Consider the following 26,010-nt stretch of genomic DNA (forward strand, 5'->3'; position numbering starts at 1 on the left):
CAGGCAATCTTCAAAGAATTCTAAAATTAGTGCCAACAGTGTTTTAAATAACAAGCTAACTAGATACTCTCCAATTATTTCTCTGTAAGATCTTTATTAAATACAAAGAAATACAGTAACTTTGCAGTGGAGAAACCTGACAGACATCACCTTCACCAAGTGATCAAAGTTACCATTTTCAGTAATGGAACAGACCGACATCAAATCCCTTCTGATTTGATGTGCTGAGAAGGTCACAACCTCACTTTGTGGCATCTTTGCCAAAAATGTAAAACCTGAACTTAAATATGAGGAAAGATTAGAGAAAATGTATCGATCGCCGGAGCCTCGTCGACCTAGTATTAGACACACTAGGGTACACTCACGTGTTACATGTACTTTCAGTTTGGCCTTGATTCAGTTCACAGAGATGCACTGAAAGACTTTTAAGAAGAAAATGACAGGATGACAGCTGTGTCTCAAGCAGAGAGTAAGATATAAATTGAAGGGGGTGGAAATGAAAGCTGGGGAAGGCATCTCTGCCTGATAGGAATCTGTTACATTATTTCAGGCACATGGTCATAATAACCTCAACTAGCATACTGGTATTAGAAATGGAGAAGAGGAGAGCAAGCCAAGAAATAACGGGAAGAAAAATCAAAATTAACTTTCCACTCACTGAATGTGAAGGGACTGGAGAAGGAGGGAAAAGAAGGTCCCTATTACTAGACTGAGCACCTAGGTGTCTAGGCAGCAGGTGGGTCAATGGAAGGAGAGGTAAGGGAATTCCATTTGGGACAGATGTTTGAGGCATCACCAGGATATCCTAAAGAGAATGTCTAGCAGGTAGTAGGCAAGATGAGTCTGCAGTCCAGGAAGGAGTTATAGTATGTACGAACGGGTGCATTTTCCATTAAGAAACTGAGTTTGAAGAGCTCATGTACCTTGTGCGGTGTCACGATGCCAGTAAGGGGCAGAACCAGTTTTTAAACCCAGTTCTTCCAAGTTCAGAAGTTTCTGTGGCCTATGGGAATTTTTGTGTATATCAAGACTCTCCAAAGGATTCAAAAGAACTGCAAACATCAGCAACTGTCGATCTCTAAGTGCACAATCAGGCTACGTGCAAAATTATAAGCCACTCATTAAAAAATGTAAAGGAATAAGGGAAGTTCCCTTTTTGTCTGTGAGTCCCATTGGGCTTTACACAAAAGTAAAGACCATAGTCAGAGCCTCCTAGGACTTTCAACCATCAGTTGATTGACTGTCAGAGCCTAGTCAACCTCAGACATCACCCACTCAAGTGCTATAATGTTACAACTCAGGTTATCTAGTCCTGCACATTCGAATATTTATACATAGGTTAGATGGAAAAGTTCCTGGTATATGCAATTGAATTCTTACCAGCTCTCCCCATCTGTTTTCTGTTTGTTTGTTTTTAATTTTTATTGGAGTATAACTGATTTACAATGTTGTGTTAGTTTTAGGTGTACAGCACGGTGAATCAGTTATACATATACATGTATCCACTCTTTTTTTTTTAGATTCTTTTCCCATATAGGCCATTACAGAGTCCCCACCTGTTTTAAGAGCAGACAGGAGCTAGAGTTTTAGGTTTCAATGCTCTGGATTAGTTGGCAGAAGTGTTGCATCCTGAATATCTACATTGAAGAAGAGTCTCATTCCCTGAATATATTTGAATCCACAGGGAGCAACATAACCTAGGTCAGCTCTGAGGGTGGGCAGGAGACCCACCACTCAACCCGTTGGAGTCTAGGGCATCACTTAGCCTTGACAGAAATGAGGACCCAGGCAAAGGTTGCTGATCACTCACTACAGCTGTTCCAGCAGCTCCCTCCCGGTGGTGGGAGAAGTGCTGTTTAGCCCAGAATCCCACCCTCCCACTACTCACCCCTCACCCACACCTTACACTCCCCCCCACACCCACCCCACCCCCCGCCCATCACCCTTCCGTTAAAGGCAGGTGATGACACGAAAAGAAGCAGAGTGCCTCCCTTCCTCTTTGCAGAAAGGGTAGCATGACCGAGAAAAAGCTTTCATTATAACTAACACTTTATAAGGTTGAATGACTATATTGCTGAAATCAGTGTTTATTCTCATTAAATACTTTTTTCTTATTCTGATACCTGTAATAACAATGAAATAAATATATACGCATGAGAAAAGTACACACAGAAAGGCACAGCCCCTACATAAACACAGCTCTTCTCTTACATTGCCACAGCCAAAGTAATCACATTCTTAAATCCTTCTCCAACCACAGTTCATTACATACTCTAAGAAAGGTTTTTCATTATTGCTGTTTATTTATTTATGCACGTGAAAAGGAATAAAAATCATTTCTAATTTGGGTACTGTCAAATCATACTCTACCTTCTTGCAATTAAAACACAAATTTACTTAAGACACTACTTGCCTAAAACAAGCCTGTTTCCAAAATAGGCACTCCATGAAATTTGTTAGTAACAGTTGAATGCTCAGGAGCAGAGCAAAGCTTCAATTAAAGGATTACACTTCCGGAGCTAAAATGGGAGAGACTGGAAGCTCAGGACCGAACCTTTCTGCTTTCATTGTCTCTGACTTTAGTTTGGTTTTGATTATTCTTTTCCCTTTTCTTTTTCTATTCTTCTTTTTGCTGTTGTGTAGAATTAGAAATTACACGGAGAAGGAGCAGTCTGATCTTACCAAGGAAGTTGTTTTGCTCAAGTCGTTTCTTTCATTTTCAAGTTGGCTCTCAGCCCTGCCTTTGTGCGATCTGAACCTTCCTCGCTTCTCGTGAGTCACCGAGGTCCAAAGTCTGCCCCACAGCATTACCTGAACGCTTGAATCACCCAGATACTGGCTTGCTTGCAGGAACTCTGCTTTGCCTCGTATAAAAATGGGCTTCAGAAATGTTTAAACAATAACTAACTGAAGAAATAAAGGACCCGGACATTGGATTTCACTGCTATCAATCATCATGCCCTCTCTCTCTCTCTGTAATATCATGTACATTTCTAAGCACGCCAAAGAAGTTAATGAAAATTAGGCACTTAATGGATTTTTCCAAAAACACTCGAAAGTGACAGCTCTCCAAAACCAATGGTCTCTTTCCCATGACTGATGTATTAAGAGCAGGAGTACGTCAACAATCTTGCTAGACAATCACAGATATACCTGTTACTGAAGATATTATTTGAAAAGACATACTTCAGCATAGAATTCAGTGCTACTCGGGATTGAGGCAGAATTGCTTCTCAGCTGGAAAAAATACCAAATAGATATTTTTGAACTTCTCAGTAGGTGATAATCCAGCAACTCTGAGAAACAATTCATAGGCATATGGAACAAATTACTATGGTAATTGCAGAAGGATTATGAATACTTTTAGGTCAGTAGTCTTGACCTTTTCAAAGCTAACTGTTCTGCTGAAACTAGAACTTAAACTAAATGGTTGCCATATTTACCTACTTTTTTTACATGAATGAAAGAGCAACTTAATGAATTATTTAAATATGCCAACTACATTTTTAATCTGTATTTGGGCATGAATAAGTACTTTTGTATCACATGGGACTGAGCCCACACACACATTCTGTCCCTCTGTCTTACAAATTCTAGATGGCTACTGGAGGCAAGAAGGAAAGAGAAAACTACGCAATCTTCCTTTATTTATCTTAATTTTGACCTTACATTTGGAAAAGATGAAGGATAATTCTGACCAGTGTTTGTTCAATTCTATAGCCTCTGGAACAGACAATATCAATTTCATAGGAATGCCATAACCATTTATTCCCATCACAGCAGGGCCGTTTGCCTGATGAAAACATAATTGGAAAAGCGTCTTCTTATGTGGCATTGTAAACCATCTGCCATATTCAGGTTTTACAATATGTAGCAAACTCAAAAGAGAAAAAGTAGAAATAGAAGTTTCTGGAACAACATCAGGATCTAAGAACTCCAAAATACCACATTATTAGGGAAAGATACACAAAAATAAACAGCAAATTAACCTGCAAAATACCTACCACTGCAAATAATAATGGATTTTTATTGCTTTATACACATTCCTATGTATGCTTTAGTATATTCCCAACCCCTCAAGGAGTGATTTATTTGCTTTTGTTTATTTACAACCACATAGCGCTGCATACCAAATCTACGTACTTTGTAAATATTAAATCACTCAATTTGCATAACAACCTTATACTGTGAGCACTGTCCTCATGCCCATTTTACAAATGGGAAAAGTGAGCAAAAGAGCCAGGTTCGAAACAGTTTATAAGAGGATCTTTACCACTACCCTGTGCTAGTGATTGCTTCCTTTCTCTCCTATATAGTTATAAAAATTTCGCTAAAATATAGGTAATTCTTAAAAGCAGAGGATTATATTCTAAGATTAATTTCAAAGCTAGCACCGTCATCCAAATTCACATTCTGGTACTCTGTAGTTCATGGAATATGTGCTTTCTTTCCTGAAAAGCTTTCATATAAAACATAGGTCGACATAAAAGGTGAAAGATGCTTTCATTCCACCACTGATGATGAAGAATACAGCGACTAGAGACAGTGGATTAGACCAACTGTGTGTGTATGTGTGTGTATATATATATGTGTGTGTGTGTGTGTGTATGTGTATAAAACACATGCCACCTCTCATATAAAAATGTTCTATATATAGGAAATATATAGGTAGGAAAATAAAATCAACATTTATTGTTCTGAGTGAGTAGCTAGGTATAAGAATCAATAAGACCCTTTTATGCAAAAAAAAAAAAAGTACGAAAAAGTAGGGACTACCTAAAACTAAGAAAAAATTAATTCGTGTCTCCCTGCAGAGAACTACAAGATATGCTAAAGAAGTCCCATCATGTTTCAGTGTCTGTGAAAGAACAGAAAGAAAACACATTTGTTTCTTTATGTATTTCATTTCATACCAAATCACGAACCAATTTCCAATGACATTAATATGTTCTCTTGCCAAACAACCACAACCACATCCCAGGAGCCCCAGACTTTTCTCTCTCTGTCTCTTTTTTTTAATCCCTGAATACTCATTTGAAAACTAACTTAGAGCCCTCTTACACTCGTTCCTTTACCTGCTGAAAATTCTCAATGCATTATGAAAATTAAGTAAGTAATATTTTACTGCAAAGCTTTTTTTCATTAAAAAGGAATAGAAGGCTTCCCTGGCAGCACAGTGGTTAAGAACCCGCCTGCCAATGCAGGGGACACGGGTTCGAGCCCTGGTCTGGGAAGATCCCACATGCTGTGGAGCAACTAAGCCCATACGCCACAGCTACTGAGCCTGCGCTCTAGAGCCCGGGAGCCACAACTACTGAGCCTGCACGCCACAACTACTGAAGTCCATGCGCCTAGAGCCCGTGCTCGGCAACAAGAGAAGCCACCGCAATGAGAAGCCTGCGCACCACAACGAAGAGTAGCCCCCGCTCACCGCAACTAGAGAAAGCCTGCGCGCACCAACGAAGACCCAAAGCAGCCAAAAATAAATAAAATAAAATAAATAATAAAAAAAGTAATAAAGCTGACATTTCTAAAGTGTTATTATTTGGCAGGGGGGATAAAATACAAACTGAAAGTTTGGCAAAAGTAATTTGGAGCTTATTTGAGTTGAGGGGGAGACTCAGTACCCTGCAATTGACTATAAACTCCAAGAAGGCAGGATCTAAGTTGATTCTAAACTTGGTAGGAAACTCAGAAGATGGTCTAGGATTAAGCCATTTTAAACTCTACTTAAAAGAAAAAGAAACGTATTAGCCATTTTTAAACAATATAAGTCACTTCAACATTTCTGCATATAAATAAATGCTTTTAAAGACCTCAAATGAACTCTTAATCATAGATTTCACCACCTGTAGCATATATGCAGCACACCTCACCTGACTGCTAATGAGTACTTTCTTCTCTTTTCATTTCAGGCCTCTTTTCTCTTTTCTACATCTCATCACACACACCACCACCCCTGAAGGAAGACATATCCTCTTCCAACCTGTCACAACCAAAAGTCCCTCATCAGATCTCTCTTATTCTCAAGTTACACCTTGTAATTAACTCCCTCTGTTTTTCTACTTGGCTCCCATTAAATTTTCATCTTTTCACTAGCCCGACCCGCCTAACCAAAAATTTCTGGGAGTCCTCATTCAGTCCTACATTGTCTCCCAGAAAAGGAAGAATGCAAAGTGGGGCAGGAGGGGGAGGGGAGAAGATAGAGAGGACCTTGACATCCCCAGTTGGAAACCTACTATGCATCCAGAAAAGCTTCAAATCCACCCAGCTCCCATCTTCCTCATCTTTTCTCTTTCTCTTTCTCTTCCTGCCTCTGATTTTTCATTTTGTCCCCATACCTTTACAACCTGGTTAACCTGAGCAAACTCTGATGTGATGATGTAAAGGAAGATAGCTGACCACCATTCACATATACTGATTAACATGTATGTTTACAGTAGGCCAATAATGGTTATATATAATCATAAGCGCCTAAGAATCGCTGTTGTGAGTTTTATTTAATAACAACACTCCATTCTTATCACATGTGCTCATTCTTCATAAATGTTTTGCATAAGTAGTATAATTATCTCCTTGCAATTAAAAAAAAATCAAAGAAATATTGTTTCACACCGTTCTAGAGATTGAAAATATTGGCCTGGCAAGTGGAAAAGTAAGTTTTATTAACAGCCATGGAAGTAAATAAAGTGATACTTTGAGGATTTTGGCAAAGGGACAGCAAAAAGTTAATGCAAATCACATTATTACAGAAGAGAACGCCAATTAGTTAAAGAAAACATAGATGTATGTTTTAGCCAAGTGGTACTTTTAAAGGCTATGCTGACAAATAGTGCTTAATAGTGCCTGATGAATAGAAAACATTCAGTAATCATTTACTAATTGAATAAATGAGTGAATGAATAAATGAATTGCTTTCTGGTTTATACCAGGATGGTTAAATTGGAAAATAAATTTAGAAATATTTTAGGCATTTTCTACATGCTTCAGTTATATATTACTGCTTCATAGTTAACAAAACTGACGATTTCGTTTTCTTGGGTTGTCAGTAACAGGTTCCATTAATTGTATCTTCCCTTTCCAAAGCCCTTCCTGTCTTTGAAGATGGGCTGTCACACTGCCCTGTGGTTGAATTCAATAGATTTTAAAAGATCTATATCACTGGCACATAAAACTATGAAATTCTGCTCAACAGCTGGATTGCAAGGAAATAATGCCATCTCCAGCCTCCTGAGAGGTGCTGTGCACTGGCATACATGTGGCGCCAGGGAGGCCTGAGAGCAAAGTGTACCTGTGCAGACAAGCTCTGGAGTATCTCCCATCCGGAAGCTTCCTCCAGGAATAAGGGAGAAGTTACACTGATGCTGGTGTAGCAATGGGACGCAATCTCTTAGCAATACTGAGGCGTTGGTGGGAAGTTGGAAAGACATCAAAATACAACATTGTTTCTCACAACCACAACACTATATTCTGGCAAAAGCACAAGTAGGTGAGAAATTTGCATGTGATTATTATTCATAGAGAAAGACCCCCTCTGCTCCTCAGCTTGTAGGATTAGTATAAATACAGACAAATAAGCGAGTATTTAGTGATTTGAGATTTTCTTAAGTATGGAATTTTTTATCTGGGTGAGAATTTTCTGATTCCCCCTCTTATTAGCCCTTTGACCTTAGACCAGATTCTTATACTCCCTGTACCTTTCTTTTCTATATTGTAAAATTGAAAGAGATAATATGCACTTACCTTCTACATTTGTGAGTCTCATAGTTGGCACTAAGTAAATTTTCAGTGAATGGCTGACAAGCATTGAATAGGTACTCAATAAATGTAAATATATGTATATATACATATTAACATAATATTATATAATTATATACTGTTCATTTATTATATGTGTATATTACATATTATACATTATATATTTATTATATATTATGATACAATATACTACATAATATGATATATATTTGAATTATATATTATATTAATATTATTTATGTACATGCTATATGTTTTATATATATATATATATATATATATATATATATATATATGCCTACATGTATTTTAAAGCATTACAGTGGCAGGGAGGGCACCTTGGCTAGTTTGGGTGGGTTACACAAGATGTGGCCCTCAACTCCCCACAACTATCTCTACCTATTGCAATCCTTACCCCAAAACCCCTGGTTACGGCAGGAGGAAGGGAAATAGAAATACCAACCTCAGTACTAAGCTCTTTATCACAAAAAAAAGGGTTGGTAAAGCCAAACAAAACAAAACAAAACAAAAACATTCTTCTGTCAGCTGGTTCATTTGCCCCTTTTCCTGCTCTCTGTACCCTCTTGCTTTCCACAGAGGAGAACTACATATTTATGTACCAGTGACTAGAAATGGGGAGAGGGCCCCATGGAACGGCCGGCCAAGCACACGTGTGGAAACCTGAAGAATAATTAACTGTCACATCAGAGTAAAGTGTTATACGCCAATCCACAAAGAGCCCTCGAGGGGATGGGGATTCAGAAGTGGCTTCTTCAGTCTATCTGGTCTGCCCTTCTGAGTTTCAGCATGGCCTGGGCCCTCAGGACACACACATGGCCACCATCTTCCTTGACAGAAAACATTCCTTTTCTACTTTCTAGCTTGAATCTTGCGCTACCCAGTTCCTTTGTTCTTTTAACAAACCCTTCCCTCTCTTCCACGCCCAAGACCCCACATCTATTCATGGCTTGCTTCTGACGTAGGTGGGCAGAAATTCTTTGTTCTTCAAGATAATATAGTGGAGAACTTTGTTGTAAGGCAGGCTATCAGGGTTCTGGCCTGAGGATGAAAATTGTAGAAATCAATCATACACCTGACTAGAGACAGGTTATCTCCCCCAGCCTGTTTCTAAACTTTACTGTGCTGAAAACCATATGTCACCTTCTCACTCTCAGGATCCATCTTTTATAAACTCCCATCTATTAAATTTGGCTTGAGCCTTATTAGTTTGGTAAAAAAGATGTGGGTGGGGGGACAGGATTTAGCATACCATTATAGACTCCTTGTGCTAAATCATGGTTTGACCAAGTTTAGCTTGAGAATGGCCACAAATGACTTCTGAACAGAGGCCCTCATACTGGGCCGCAGCCATTGCCACCTGCTGTCTTGACTTTAATCTCCTCCTCATTAAATCCATCTTGAATTCCACTGACAATTTACATTCTCCACTGTCTCACGTCTCTCTACTTGTAACTTCTTGACTATGCATATATCTATTTATTTGCATAGAATTCTATAACTTACAAAATACTTTTATATATATTCTTTTAGCTGATTACTTTAAACATCCTGATAGGAAAAATGGTATTATCCCCATCTTATAGGTGTAAACTTCAGAGAAATTCAGAGACATGATTGAGATCGCACAACTAAAAAGGGCCAGAGCTAAAATTCTAACCTAAATCACTTAACTCTCGGACTGGCACTTTCATCAATGTCAAATGCCTTAATGTGACACTTAAGATATTACAAAATCTGAGCTCATCTATTTCCAATATCATATCCAGCTGTTTACAGCTAACCTTTCTACTCTAGCAAAGCCAGTCTTCGCACTGTCGCCCAACTTCATCTGGAGAGTTGCTTCCTTCCTTTGTATTCTGTATTTCCCAACCTGGAATATTCTTCAGCCTTCTTATTTGCTGTGTTTCCTGACCTGGAATCTCTGCTAGCCTTTTATCTGCGTATGGTCCAGTTCAAATCCCACTCTTCCTCCAATCTTTCCCACATTGCCAAAGCCTAGCACCATCTCTCTTCTTTCAAAATTCTGTGCAGTTATTTTCTACCCGTCATGTGGACATCGTGAGCAGGCCCTCTGGACATTAAATGCTGTTTCTACGATAACCCTCAGCCTTACGTTGGCTGGACAAAGTTACACATAGCTTAGGGAATGAGAGTCTCCCCTGAGATATCATGTTCTCATGTCACCTTCTGCTACACTGTTACTGGAGACAGAAAATCACCAATTATCAACAGAGTACTTTTCAAAATTGTCAGGGCTCAACTCGAATATCCTTCTCTCAGTATTGGCTTCCCCATCTCTTTGACTCAGAATATAGCAAGCTTTCTCCTATCCTCATGTTAACGAGTGTGTGCTTCTTATAAAGCAATTACTACAACATATTGAATATTGTGTTTATTTATACAGCAGTCTCCTGCCTTCAGTTGTATAGCTCCCTGGTTGCATGGAAAGTGACACTCATTGTGACCCACTATGGCACTGGCTCCAGACAGACAGACTTCACTAAATGTTACATGGCTGGATGAATGAATGAATGAATGAAAATGTAGATTTTGTGGAAGCCAGAGCAGTTTCCCTAAATGACATTTAGCTAGTAACTGAGAGCCTCAAACTATCCAACTAAAGCCTTGTTAATCCTTAATTTGACTGAAATAACTTTCAACTCTGATAAGGGTTAAAAGAAGAGAAATTTACTGTGGAATATGGTTTCCCTTAGGAAGTGTTAGCCACGTTATTTTTGGTTCTCAGTTCAGCCCCAAATCCCATTCGACCCATCATGCAGCAGAATCACGATGAGAGGCCAAACAAAAGGAAAAAGAAATAGAAAAGGAGAAAAGGGAATACAAGAAGAGTTTACATTGGACAGAACAGTAGGCAGGTTCACTCAAGGAGAAAACCAAAGCAAGAATTAAAGCAACTTAAAAAAAAAAAATGCAGATTTTTAAGACCTACTCGAATTTAACAGCTGTTACTACTGTGTGTTGTGAGGTGACCAAGATTAATTAATGGAATCAAGATTTTCTACCAACCATCTACTTTCTCCACCGTAACTCATTGCCTTTCTAATATATTTCTATTGTTGCTATATTATAAATTTAAAAGTCCTATAGTAAAAAATAACACAAATATTAATAAAAGTAATATAATAATATGTATACACCTCTGAGTCCTATTTCCTCATCAATAAGGTGGAATGATCATAACAGCTAAGAGAGCTATTCACAGAGGCTTCATCTGTATTAAATAAAATAGTATAAAGTGCTTAGGACAGAGATGGCATATTGAAAACATTCAATAATTACTATTATTAGCAACTACCACCTGCCTCAAACTCATGCCTGTCTCAATGAAGACCTTCCCGGAAAAGCTGGCATGAAAATAGAAGTACAAACTTGACATATTTGATGCCATGTCACAAAAAGAAAACTTACAATAACTATGCTCTACCATTACACCCTTGACCTTGTGGTTACTACTATGTATGTCACCTACCTAGTTGCTCAAATAATTCAAGGTACTGTATGCAAAATTATATATTGTGTGTGTTCAGGTTGCATTTAAGGGATTGAATCCCTGCCTGTGCCCTTTCACAGCTGGTTACAAATCCACTAAGTTGTAGGATGGGAGCTCTTAGCTTTTAAACCAGCCTGGATATCATTCGTGATCTCCCCGTAGTGAACATGTATCACAGCTACATTCCCACTCAATATCCAGCTGGGGCTAATTCGTTTGTTTAATATGCACCAGGCATTTACTTGGTGCTGGGAATATAGCAAAGTTGAACAAAGAACAAAGTTGATAAAAATCCCTGACCTATTAGAACTACATTCTAGTGGGAGAATGATCCAGAATAGTAAAGGGCAGAAATGACAGTGTTTAGTCTTTGGAAATGCCATCTCATCAGTCCAAAGATAAGTTGTCCTTACATTTGAAATAAAGGGTTGTTTTTTTTTTTTTATAAAAAGTGGTCTTTTACCTTGACATTATACACTAGTAAGATTTGGAGTATGACTTTCTACGTTATGACCAATTGTTTTTCCTTATATGCCTTTAACTTCCTTATTTGAACAAGGGATATCAAATGAGAATAATATACCAAAAGATATAATATGAGAAATAGCTATCTATCGGCAACAAGGAGAGTAATTACAGATAACTTAAAGCAGAAATATCAAAGCTTTAAAAAGAGTGCATAAATCATGCCTCCAAGGGAAAGAAAGGCACAAAAGTCACTTTTTGGGCCCATTCACCCCATCTCTACTATCCCCACCTTCCTCCCTCACTCTGGCATCTTAAACGTCTTAAATCAAAAGCAGCACCTGTGTTTAGTGATCACACCCAAGGGTCTTCACAGCTACATATCACCTCCCCCCGCCACACCTGCTACAATAGAAATATCAAATCCAAATCCAGAATCTTTAAATACAAGGAACAATTTAAAGATAACAGAAAGAACCGTCTGATCATTGGCAGAATGTGCTATTTTCCGTTGTAAGGCTCATGCTATTTGTAAATATTTTATGTAAAAAGATACAAAGAAACTGGTGATGTGCAATAAGAGGAACAGTGAAGAAGGCCAACACTTACCAAGTTCAAGGCACTATTCTACACTACACATGAAAGCAAACTTGGTTCTAGAAATGGAGACAGGCATTATGCCCATTTTACAGATAAGAAAAGCTAGCACTGAAGACTAAACTAATTTGCCCCAGTTTTCACGACTGGTAGCTGACAGAGCTGCAGCTCACCCTCTGACAGCCTACTGCTGACTTCCACGTGCTAAATCGTCTTTCTCAATATGGTCAGCTCCATCTTAACCCATGATTCCATGAACTCCTTTCTGCTCTCTCTTCCCATTTCTGTTTCTTATAGGAGACAGAAAAACTCTTAAAAGACAAAAATTATGTCATGTGACTTTACATTGTCCATAGAGATTGAAACAACCTTAAAAACCACAAATCAAACCTGAAAATCCCCCAATTCTGCTTTGTTCAGGTGTAAAAGGGGTTTATAACCCTGGCTCTTTTAATATCATGGATATGTATGAGATCAATGTGATTATACGCATGAAAGTGCTTTATGAACCAAACACTAAATTGTAGAAGAAATGTTGTCCAAAGGGTAGTGATAGCTTTCATCTTTCTCTTGAATCCCCTATCCAGAATTAACTTCTCCCTCTCTGGGCTTTCCAAGTGCAATTTCTGAATGTTTACTATAACAGTTATCTCATTTGCCCTCAATGGGAGCCAACTCACAAGAGTTGATTGTAACATTTTCAGGAATTTTGTGAGCCAGCTATTAAACATAGCTACTATTTTTTAAAGTATATTATGTAAACTTATCATTTAACAAATTATATTAGGGACAAAGGTAGGCTACCCAAACTCATTATTCCTAACTATTGTACAACTCTTACTATTACCTATGCTCATATATATCTACTGTATTTGCATGGTAGGAAAACCATATAATACTGAGCTATTGAGCACCCTTTCCCAACTTTCTGTTCAGGGATCTCATTCTGGTAGCTTGAAACTGACCATGATAGAAATATTTTTCCCACAGATATCAGCGGACTACAAATCAAGGCTTAATTTGTTGGTTTGTTCGTTATCTAGACTTAAGAAAGCGATGGACAATGTGTTAATCATGCAGATTCAGCTAAAAACTGTTAAATAGCATTAAAAATGGTCACATCATAGGTGAATTGTAATCATAGGTTGGTACGGGTACAAGAATTGGGCAAAAATGAATGAAAGCATTATCTGAGAATCAACGACTGTATGGAATTTAATAGTGCATTCCATATCATATCATTTGTAAATTGCGTGCCACCTTTATATCTGTAAGATTTATAATAAATGTGTGCATTTGTATATATCTATGCATAATATGTGTACACATTACAGTAAGTCCCCTACATTTGAACCTTCAAGTCGTGAGCTTTTAAATATGTGAGCATGTGTTCGCATGTCCGATCACGTAAGTTAGTTCACGTGTCTGGCGTACACTGTCACATACATGCATCCTCTACAAGTGGTTGTGCTTTTGTGTACTTTACTGTACAGTACTGTATACAGTAGTACAATATCTTTAATTCAAGCCCAGGATGTCAGGAAGCGAGCGTAAAATCAGCGGTGATGTGGCTGGTACTCTAGTGTACTTTTCAAGGTACTGTACTGTAAGATTAAAAATGTTTCCCTTATTTTTTGTGTTTCTTTTTAAATGTATCATTTGTGTGGAAAGTATTATGAACCTATTACCGTGTAGTACTATACAGCCGATTGTGTTAGTTGGGGACCTAGGCTAACTTTGTTGGACTTACAAACAAATTGGACTTCCTACTAACGCGCTCTCAGAACAGAACTCGTTCGTATGCAGGGGACTTACTGTATATACTATTTATATACACAGATATACGTGGAGGGGGGAGGGTAAGCAGCCATTAGTTAACCTTTTACCAGAACCCTACTGTTATGAAGAGGGAAAAGGAATGCAGGAATTGGGAGAGGAAGAAAGAAAAGGGGAAACTGCAATGGCACGTACTAAGTGGAGTGGCGATGGCTTGCCATCCCTTGGTGATTAAGGACAGGAAGTGGAACACCAAATCCAGCCTGAGACAAAAGAGTGGTCAGGAAAGACGTCCCCAACACCCCCAGGGAAGGATACTGGAGCCAGTTTTCGTGATGAACGGAAGCTAGTCAAGAAAATGTCTTGGGAAAAGACAAGACACAGATGAGATAAGAGGATGTGTGGTCCTGGACAAACTATGAGTTGTTCAGAACACGTCTAGGAGAGCATGTGCATGAGGCATAGTAAGAAATGTGTCCTCTTTTATTTCCCTTCACTGTGACCAGGGGCCACACTTCATGTATCTAGTGTGCCCCAGAGTACAGGACGCAGTGCCCTATACATCACAGACATTCAATAAATGCTCTAAGAATTAAATAGCATATATTCAGTAACACTTGGACAAGTAATAGTAAAACCCAGTAATAAAAAGCGCATTTAATACTTAGGTTTTAAATTTTCTCACACTCTAATTTCTCACTGAAAACAAAACAGAGTGCATAGGAAAAACATGTTGCATATTTCTTAGCCCTGTTTCTCATTAAGTAGAAAGTCCTGCTAAATTTTGAAGGTCCAAGTAATAACCTTACAAAAGTGATCGTTTGAATTACTTGTCTACAAACTAGTCAGCCCACTGAGTTTAAACAACAACTAGCTTAACAACCTCATTACAGGAATGCTTGGCTCACCTAATAGTCCTGCTTTGGATCATTTTAGTTTAATTGCCCAACTTATAGTCAAGGATAGCCAACATTAATATTCCCATAAAGACTTGTTTTTTCCCTGCAGGTTGAAACACAAGGGATATATAAGCATTTAGATTTAAGGATGCTGAACATGTAAATAAAAATAGAGATATATCAACATAAAACGGCTCTATTGGTACTTGGCAGTACCAGTAGAAGGCCCATTCAGAAGGCAGTACTCTTTCCTAAGAAGCCTCTCGTTTGTTCTCTGGATGAATCCATGTCGTGTCATTTCACAAAGGAAAGGTCTACCTCTGAGGAGCATACACGTAACGACTAAGCTTGTGAGTCTGGTGAAAACCAAAATAACAGTCTATTAATCTACAACAAGAACCACAGTGGACATGAACTGGAATAATAATGAAAATAGGACAATTTTTTTCCAGTAAACAAACATGCCTGTAAGCTAAATAATATTCAGAATGTTTACTTACTCATTTATATGGAGAAATCACCACCATATGAACTAGAGTCCATAACTTTGGTTTAGCCATGAATTATTTCCTATAGAGAGGCCTATTGGGAAACCAAGCATGTTAGCTATCTATTGCTACGTAACAATATTACCACAAACTTAGTGACTTTAAAAAGACATACATTTATTATCTCACTGTTTCTATGGGCCAGGAATCCTAGCACATCTTAGCTGGGTCTTTTGTTTAGGGTCTGGTCTCACAAGGTTGCCACCGAGGTGTTGGCTGGAACCATGGTCTCATCTAAGGCTTCACTGGGAAGAATTCCCTCCCAGGCTCACTTAGATTGTTGGCAGAATTCAGTTGCTTGTGAAATTGAGTGCTTCAAGTGAGCAGTGAGGGCTTCGCTGTCTTGTTGGGGGTTGGCCAGAAGCTGCCCTCAGCTCCCAGAGGTCACTACAGGTCCTTGTCATACAGGGTTCCTCAACATGACTGCTTACTTCCTCAAAGCCAGCAAAGAAGACTCCAGAAAGATGGGTACTAAAGTCTCATGTAACAAAAACATATAAGGTTACATAGCATGTTCCACACATGTAATCTTGTATATCCTGTCACCTCTGCCATGTTCTATTGGTTAGAAACAAGCCACAGATTGTACCCAAACTCTAGGGAAGGAGCTCTCACAAGGGTGTGGAACCAGCAGTTGGGCATCATTAGGGCCACCCTAAAAGTCTGTTTGCTACACCACATAATAAGGTTTGTTTTGTGAATGATGCAAGAATCAAATATGACCAAGACAGACTGATGAATCTATCTCATTGCCATCATAAAAAGTCTTTCCCACAAGATGAGAACACACAAAATCTATGGGCTCTTCTTCCTTGAGTGATACTTAAACAGCTCATGACAAGGTTTGCCTTTGTTAACTATCTTATCTTTGCCACTGGATGTACAACTTTCCTCTGATTCTCAGATGCTGTATTAGACTGCCACGGCTGCCTCACAAAATATCACAGACTAAGAGACTTAACAGAATGTATAACAGTTCTGGAGGCTAAAAGTCCAATAGCAAAGCACTGGTAGGTTTGGTTTCTCCTACGATGGCCTCTCTCCTTGGCTTGCAGATGGCCATCTTCTCCTTGTCCCCCCACGTGGTCTTTCCTCTGTGCATATGCATTCCTGGTGTTTCTTTGTGTGTCTAAATTTCCTCTTTTTACAAGGACAACGGTCAGATTGGTTTAGGGCCTCATTTTAACTTAATCACCTCTTTAATGGCCGTATCTCCAAATACAGTCACATTCTGAGGTGCTGGGGTTAGGGCTTTTAACATTTGAATTTTAGGAAGCATAATTCAGTCAATAACCAATCTGTCTTTTCTAAATGTTGCAACATCAGTCAGCTTACAATCGGGTCTCACTTGTCTGCAATCTCTTTAAAGTGACTGGCTGTGACCCATCCCATTCCATTTTCATGTGAAACTTTAACTCTCAGAGAGAAATTATGTTCCTCTTAACTTTAAGTTTCCAGGGAACTCGTGACTGTGGTGGACTCCTACAACTGAAAATAAACATGCCCTAGTTTTGTAATCTATCCCTACCAAAAAGACGAACACACACAAACAAAAGCTGCAATTTTGCTAAACCCAATGTGTTAGACATTGTATGGAACATCTGCCTTAGTTCATCTAACACAATTTATTGAGTCTCTAAAACAAAGCTACATGGTCTGTTCATTCATGGAGCCAACATCTAAGAGGGGAACACTGGGCTTGGGCAGAGGCAGGTAATAAACAAGCAAGCACATAAGCACAAATTCCATTCATAATGTGAATTACGGAAAGCTACAAATTCCAGGAAGAGGTTGTGAATGTGAATGCCAGTGAAATAAGAATGCCAGTGGGTTGGAGCAGTGGGGGGTGGGGGGGGAGAAGAAACCTACTTGATGTTGGGTGGTGAAGGATGGCCTCCCAGAGTTGAAGACATCTCACCCAAGGCTATAAGCATAAGAAAGAGTCGATCACGTAAAGAGGGAGGGAAGAGTGCCTCCAAATCAGGCACTGCAAGTATAAAGACCCCCAAGGCAAGACAGGTTTTGGGGTGTCTGAGGACCTGAGGTTAGAATACAGAAAGCAATGGGTCGTGGAATGAAGACTTCAACCCTTGTTTACGTTACCTAGTAGCTGACCCATACAAGCATTAAACAGTATAGCATTGTGGTCAAGAAAGCAGGCCCAGGCCCGAAGGGTTTAGGTAGGGATGAAATGCTTGGGTTCCAATCTCATCTCTGCCACTTACTAGCTGTGTTAACCCAGATTCAACTTTCCAACTTCTAAAGTATCAAGGAGTTGTATTCTCAGGTCAACAATGCAAAGCACTTAGCATTTGGCATGTAGTCTGAGTTCTGCAAATATTAGCTATCTTAACGTGAAACAAGCCCAGCATACAATTTTCTCTCTTTATGTTACTTCTTGTATTAAACTTGCATCTGAATATAATTCTAAGAGTTAGAAAGGTTTTTTTTTTATTAATGATCTCTAATTAAGAGATAGAGTTCATTTGGGGAAGACTGAGACTTTAAGACTTCACGTGATAGCTGTGGTTAAAATCCAGGTGTTAATTTCTGCCAAGAAACAATATCACAGTGCAGGTTACAAAGAATGTATTTATATAATCCGTTTTTATATTCAAATATTAAAAGAAGACAGAAAACCTGTATTAAATATTCAATTTTCTCTCTTTAGTTTTTTTTTTCTCCCCCCCCCCCCACCAAAAATGCCTGAAACATTCTGGCAGACTCAAGAAGGCAGAATCTGTTCCATTGTATGGGATAAAGTTAAACCAGAGAGAGAGACATTAAATAAATTGGGTCAAAATCATTTAATCCACCTCTCACACAATTTCAACTTCTGGGGCAGATTAGAAGTTTCATAATTCAGCAGGTCTGAATTCATTCATTGTTATATGGGATTTTATGTTATTATATGGCATCTGGTCCAGGGTCAGGACATTTCTTAATTGCACATTACATACAGGATTCATCCTTAGATCAAAGAGTAATTCAGGACTCTTTCCTCTCACTTCATCACTGTGAGATTTCTGGAAGAAATATGTCTGGAATAAGTGTAGAACACGGGCTAGATGGGGCAGAGAGTGGCATGTCTTGTCATTATTTGGGGTGTAAAGAACGAGACTAAAGAAAAGAGAGCTGAGAAAAATCCATCAGGTTTAGAAAAATATACTTTTGTTTACTTTTTGAAGAAAGGATAGGAAATCTTGGAGCAAAAATAAGGACACATTCTATATCCCTCAAAGAGTTTTAGGGACTTTTTCTCCAAGTTTTGTAATGCAAGAAAAGCACTCAAGTATTTCTCCAGAGCACTTATCTCTCAGATCCAGCCTCCCAAGTCCTATTGGAAATTAAGTGCAAGCAAACAGACTACCCAAGTTACTGTCACATCAACAGGTTACTGATCGATATCCTATCTTTCAAATCATCTTAAGGTCAGCAGACAACAATTCTCCATGAACTTTCGGTTACAAAGAAATAGAAAGGAGTTCCATTTTCCCCCTAATGTTTATTTCCAATAATTCATCTTCCTTCAGATTACCTGGAAAACAGACCATTACAATTATTCTAAATTGGGCATCAGTGTAGGCACATTGTTCTTCGCATGAGATGATCCCAGAATCCTGCAAGGATATGACTTCTGTACCAGCTGATCCTGAATCTACATGAATTGAGGATGGGACAGTGGATGCTACTTAAAAATTACTAGGGTTGGGGTGGAGGGATAAACTAAGAGGTTGGGATTCACATACACACACTGCTATATATAAAACAGATAACCAACAAGGACCTACAGTGTAGCACAGGGCACTATATTCAATATCCTGTGATAAACCATAATGGAAAAGAATATAAAAAAGAATGTATACATATGTGTAACTGAATGCCTTTGCTGTACAGCAGAAACTAACATAACATTGTAAATCAACTGTACTTCAATTTAAAAAATTAATTAATTTTAAAAAATTACTAGAGGTAACGGCTGGCATGAGTGAGGCTCGCCATCTTCTGCAATGGTGTTAAAATAAAAGAATGTTAATCACACCAAGGAAAAGCCTACTTTAAAAAACAAAAAAGGATATGCCATCACTGTGCATTGTGGGAGCCAGCAATTTGGCAAGCACATGCCGTACACGCTGCTTCTTTTCCCAGACACCTTACACCTGCTGCTGCCGACTTGTTCTTACTGTAAAGGCCCTGGTGGTCTTGAACACCTTCTCCACTCATTCCCCTAATCTGCTAAGAAACACAACCATCAGATGGTTAAGAAAATACGTCTACTCATGGATGGCTACCGGTTGTGAAGAAAGAAGATGCTACAAAATTATAAATTAGTTTTTAAACGCCCAAGACTGGACCTAGAATCTGTACCCTACCTTTATTAAAGCCGACAAGTGAAACCACAAAAATATATAAAAGAGCACATGCCCTTACATTTGCTTTACCTCGGTCTGTTCAAGTGGGTGGAAGGGAACCCAGGCAACCAGAGGTCTGTGAAACTTTAAGTAGATTGCTCAAACAATACCCTGCCATGTGTGTAGGAGAAGCTGGGCAGAGAGGATGCAAATTAAAATTTTTGTCACCTGGAACTAGAGGGGTTCCAAAAAGAACGTCAATGACTCATAAAGGGGATAGCAATAGTTATTAATAGTAGCAGAATCAATCTATAAAGAAGATGACCTAACCAAAGAGAAAAGGAGTTCTTTTGAAAAAGCCTTTTCGATGGAGAGAACGGTGAGTATAAAATAAACCTCTTCATCAAATGGGCATGGGCCAAGGCACCTGTGCGAAGCACAGTGCAGCTTTCCTCTCTGGCATTTTTCACACTTGTTAATCTGTGACAGCTAAGTAAAAATCAGGAAAAAATCAACTTCCCCCATAGTTGCCTATAAAACCAAAATGAAAAATATAGCCCTCATGATCGTGTCATAACACGTGAAGAGCCGGGCAGTTTACTGTACATTTTGCTATTGGTGTTTAATGTACAATTTCTCCTAACCAGAGACTAATTACCATTTATATTGGGTTATACATCTATAATACAGAGAATAAGCCGCTAAGATTCAGTCTCACTTTTACTAGTTTATGAGCTGTGTGACCTTCGTCTGAACTTATCTAAGCCTCATTTTCTTTACCTGAACACAAATATAAGAATAATAGCGTGCCTCTTACCTCCAAGGATCGAATTAAATATATGTGTATCTCCAGCTAGCCCTGCCATTTTTTTTTTTGCTCTGAATGGGGCCATATTTATTTTTAGGCCAAAATTACCATGATTCTGAGACCCTACCTGCCTAAGTGAGAAGTCGGCACCTCTCAGAGATAACATCAATTATGTCTGAGAGTCTGGAAAAGGGCCTTTATCAACTGCAGTCATTCTCCCTCTCCTCTGCTGCGCCCACTTACCATCCTGCTGCCCAAGTCCTGCTGGGAGAAGGGAGACTTACCACCGCAGAACAAGGCAGTTGTGAGAACACTTTTGTTCTGTGCCAGATCAGCTGCCTACTGATGCTTGCGAAGCTGCTAGTTTTCAACTTGCTAAAGCAGGGCCTGATTCCCTGCAGAGCCAGGAAACACGGTCTTCTTCCCAACTCTGTGATATGTGATACACTTTACACCCAGGCCATAAGCAGCCCCACCAGCCCCACCTCTTCCTGGAATCTCAAGAGTCTCCCAAACTTGCCCTCTCCTTCCATATGGGATCTCTCCGTCCATGGAACTCCAGAGAGAAGACATCCCTCGTCATCCCTTCCAACCATCTGTCTCCTCCCATATCTCACCTCAAACAAAACCTCTATAACGTTTTTCCAGTTTCCAGACACAAAGCGCCAAGCAAATAAATGAACGCAAACAAACACTAGTGATAATTGCAAGGTGGGTGGGATATACAAACAGCACATGAGACACAGCTCAACCAACCAAAATACCTGTTTGTGTGCATCCATTTATCCAACAACTATTTCATTGAACCAGTTTATTGAACTAGCTGGATTGATAGTGAGAAATCAAAAAACAATACCATTTGTCTCATAAAACAGCTTTCAAATCCACTCCTTTGGATAACCCTTTCTTCCCCTGAACAATACCTCAGAAAAGCCCCATAGTCTTTTCTGGTTGTATTCAGGTATCGACAGCTGCATTATTAAATATTAAAAAATTCTATCCCAATCAAAGTTAAAACTGTAATCTCTTGGTCAGGTTAAAGCTTCTCTTCACCCCCCAGATGTTCTCTCAGCCTTAGAAACCTGTTGTGTGCTCTGTCCTTCACCCTCCTTGTTCGATATTCTCTGTACTCTCTTCTGACAGGGAGAAAGGATGAAAAAAAAGAAAATAAGAGCCTTGTTTTGTTCCTAAGTTTTTTAAAGATAAGCTATTTATTTTTTTAACAGTTTTACATATATATAGACAAATTGCTAAGATAATAGTTCCCGTGTACCCCCTCCCCAGTTTTCACTCTCATTAACATCTTACATTCATGTATCACATTTGTTATAATTCACGAACCAATATTGATGGATTATTATTATCTAAAGTGTATATTTATTCAGACTTCCTTAGATTTTCCCTAATGGCTTCCTTAGTTCTTAACCAGAATCCCATCCAAGATACTTTATTCCATTTAGGCATCCCATCTCCTTAGGCTCCTCTGGCCTAAGACACTGTCTCAGGCTTTCCCAGTTTTTGGTGACCTGTTTCAGGGAAGACTGGTCAGCTGTCTTGTAGAGTGGCTCTCAATTGGGATTTGTCCCATTTTTTTCCCACACGATTAGACTGGGATTGGGAGGAAGTCCACAAAGGTGAAGTGCCATTTTCATCATGTCACATCATGGATACATATTATCAGCATGACATATGACTGTTGATGTAGACCTTGATCACCTGGATAAGGTACCTTTTTGTCCGTTTTCTCTACTGTAAAGTTACTCTTCTTTCCCCCTTTCCATACTGTAGTTTTTGGAAGAAAGTCACTATGTGCAGACCACACTGAAGGAATGAGAGTTATACTTCACCTCCTTGAAGGCAGAACATCTACATAAATTATCTGCAATTCTTCTACGTGAGAGATTTATCTATCCTCCCCCACTTATTTATTTATTCAATTATTTCTTTGTATCTGTGTGAACTCATGGGTATTTATTTTATGCTTTGAGTTATAATCCAATGCTACTTTATTTTGTCATTCAAATTATTCCAGCTTCAGCCAGAAAGAAAGAGAGTTCTTTCAGTTGGCCCCTGAGTCCCTTTGATAAATTCCCAGCATTGTGTGTGTGTTTGGGCAGGGCCATGGGGGGGTGGCTGTTTTTGTTATTGTTGTGTGTTGTTATTGCTGTGTGTTGTTATTGTTAGCACTTTCTTACTTTCTGGCAGAATGAGAAATTCCAGGCCTGTTTTATGTATTCACTGTCCTAGCCCTAGACTCAACCGTTTCCCCAAAGAGCCTTGATTTCTTTTATTGAAGAATGGTATTAGAAAGCAAGATCTTCAGATTTTTGGTTTTTTTGTTTTGGGGTTTTTTTTTGCGGTACGCGGGCCTCTCACTGTTGTGGCCTCTCCCGTTGCGGAGCACAGGCTCCGGATGCGCAGGCTCAGCGGCCATGGCTCACGGGCCCAGCCGCTCCGCAGCATGTGGGATCCTCCCGGACTGGGGCAGGAACCCGCGTCCCCTGCATCGGCAGGTGGACTCTCAACCACTGCGCCACCAGGGAAGCCCTCACATTACCTAAGTTTTAGTGATAGAGAGATAGATATTGAGTCTTTACTCTCTTGATGCTTCTCCTCTCTCTGCCTATTTCTTTCTAATTCTTGCTCTTGGATGAAGCTGGCCCTTGGGCAGCTCCAACAAAGAGTCTTGCTCAATAGGCATCTTCTTGCTAACAGGTTCTATCGCTACAAACTAATGTATCAGGGACAGAAGTCCCTGAGATGGTGAACTTTTTCTAATCTCCCTTCTTCAGATACAATCTTCCTCCAAAGTGTCCACCGTGGGGCAGAAATGTCAGCGGTTAGTCAAAGTGATTTTTTATTATGGCATGATGGAATCTCAAGGTACAAAATGTATATAGTCAAACTACACTTAATGGCATTGTAAAATGTATTAACCAAATTTGGATATTTTGAGAGGGAAAAGGGGAGCTCTAGGACAGCAGACATAAACAAAACTGTCTTGAATAAATCTGGACATACAGTCATCCTAACCATGGTAAACAATCAACCTGGCAATGGACAAGCTATTAGACAGTCATTTGAGGGAGCTCTTTCCTTTCGCTCTTCACATTAGCAGAGTCCCCTCTATTGGTCATGTAGCATCACTTTCCTTGTTGTAAATCCACCTTCCTCCTTATGAAATGCTGAGATAGCGTCTTTTTTTTTTTTTTTTTCCCCAAAAATGTCCACAAGAATTACTCCCATGATCACTGGCCATGTGACTCTGCCCCTTATTCCACTAAGAAGTAGAATTTATTTTCCCTCCCCTCGAATTTGAACTGGTCTTGTGATTTACCTTGACCAGTAGTAACATGTGGAGGAAGTGATTTTATGTGATGAAAAGGGCCTAGACCTCAAGAGACTTGGCAGTGTAGGCAGCTTTTTGCAGGCAGCTCATTGCAGGCAGCAGCTCTCTGCAGGAGACCCCTTTTGTCTTGTCACTTTAAGCAAAGCTATATTGTAACTAACTTTTAAATCAGGAACCCTCTTGTTCTACTCATCTCCAGCCCAAGCACACCTTTCAAATCTTTTGATCATACAATACCTTGCCTAACCTGTTGATTCTTTCCTTAGATCAAAGAAATAGAAATAAAGAGTAAGTAGTTAACAGATGACCAGGTCTTTTCCCCAGTTTCCCCTTCAGTAATCTTGTGAACAGGCTGGGTGAATGACACGGCATCTAAAGAAAGATCACAAGAAGTTGACAAGTCTGCACACAAAGCCTGCACACAGTTGGGGGCAATGACTCTGATCCCCTATCTCAATGATTAACTGGGATTACTTCCCCTTTTTCTCTCTAAAAACTTTCATGGCTGAGCAGAATCTTTGGAGCTGGTTTTGGGACCTGAGTCCACCTTCTCCCCAGGTTGCCGCTTCCTGAACAAAGCAACATTTCCATTCCTACCGGCACGTGTCTCCGGAGTATGGAGTTTTCGAGTGGCAGGCAGCCGAACCTGAGTTCAGTAACAGCAGCTTTTTCCTTTGCCCTTTTAGAATCACGCACTGAGACCACATTCATGTGAGGAAGCTTAGAGTGAAAGCTCCAGCATCGGGGTTAATCACCCCCTGGCAGAGGCCAGCCCCCTCAATCTACACCCTGAATGACTGAGCCCAGGAAAGACCAGCAGAAATACCATCTGGAAAACCCAAAGAATTGTGACTAATAACGAGTCACCTTTTGTTGTAAGCCAGTAAGTTTGGGGTTGGTTTCTTATACAATGAAGGAAAACGGTAACAAATGCTTAAAATAAATTAGTTTTCTCTCTACAGTTCTTTAGACACTTGTAGTTTAATAACTACAATAAAGCCAACTGGGATTTATCCAAGGCACCAAGTTTTAAAGACTGCAGGTTTTAAAACCACCACAATCTGGCCTCTCTGCTACCAGCTGAAGCAGCCAGCTTGCCCCTGTCAGCTCTTCGGCGTAAAGTGGAAACCAGTAAAGCAGGGACTTAGTTTGTACCAAGTCAGGGACCACTCTCATATCTCTAGAGGTTTCACACTGCCCAGCTTAAAGGGCATTATTTTTTGCTTTTGGTTCTGTGCTCCAAAATTAATGTCACCTAATTTACCCTCAAACAAGCAACACCTTTTACAGCCTGGGCTCCAGAGGCACTGCTCATTCATTAAAAGCTTCTATTATGATGAACCGAGTATTGAGCTGGATGAATTACATCATGTCATCCGACCCTCACAGCATCAACATGTACGTGACACTAGGGAGAAAAAATTCCTTGCTCTGGTTTCCCCAAATAGATCAGGACTCCAATTAAAGGACTATCTTATACCAAAACTTGTGGAATTTCTTGCTTATTTACGTCTACCTTAATGCCCAAATTAAGAGGGTTGCAATTTCTGGAAAGGGCCTTTCTACATACCCTGCAGATTCCATGATTCCATACATGGAGAACTATGTAAGTCAACAGTGCCAACATTTACTGGCTTAGATGAGGCTAATGTCAGTTCTTAAACATTTCACAATAACTTTTACAGGCTTTTCAGGTAATGTCAGATGAAAAAATAATTGAGATAAATGTGCAAATTTAGATGACGTGGATCTGGGTAATTTTTCACATGAACGACTCCTTAAGCCACTCAGAACTCCCCTTTATCCTAAAAACTAAACAATCTCCTCTGAGATAGGATTAAATTCTGGAAGGTGACTGTCAGCAGGTTTCAAAAGCAGACTTGCTGCTATACGAATCCCTTTATCTGTAAGCATCCTTCCTTTGGG

At 39.4% G+C, this 26,010-nt stretch overlaps 1 protein-coding gene across 3 annotated transcripts in view; it reads right to left on the reverse strand.

The window, feature by feature from the left end:
- INPP4B (inositol polyphosphate-4-phosphatase type II B) overlaps positions 1-26,010 on the reverse strand; it is a 582,093-nt gene that overhangs the window by 491,491 nt on the left and 64,592 nt on the right. Inside the window, exon 1 of one of the 3 annotated variants that reach the window (XM_029234954.1) lies at positions 2,683-2,735. The exons of 1 other annotated variant lie outside the window; for it this stretch is intronic. The gene's annotated coding sequence lies outside the window, so the exon portion shown is untranslated. Of the gene's footprint in view, positions 1-2,682; positions 2,753-26,010 lie in introns of those variants that run through there. One more of the 3 variants, XM_029234952.1, reaches the window with a different exon arrangement.

This window comes from Monodon monoceros, unplaced genomic scaffold (genome assembly GCF_005190385.1).
Source record: "Monodon monoceros isolate NGI ecotype Baffin Bay Population unplaced genomic scaffold, NGI_Narwhal_1 Super_Scaffold_20, whole genome shotgun sequence".
Lineage (NCBI taxonomy): Eukaryota > Metazoa > Chordata > Mammalia > Artiodactyla > Monodontidae > Monodon > Monodon monoceros.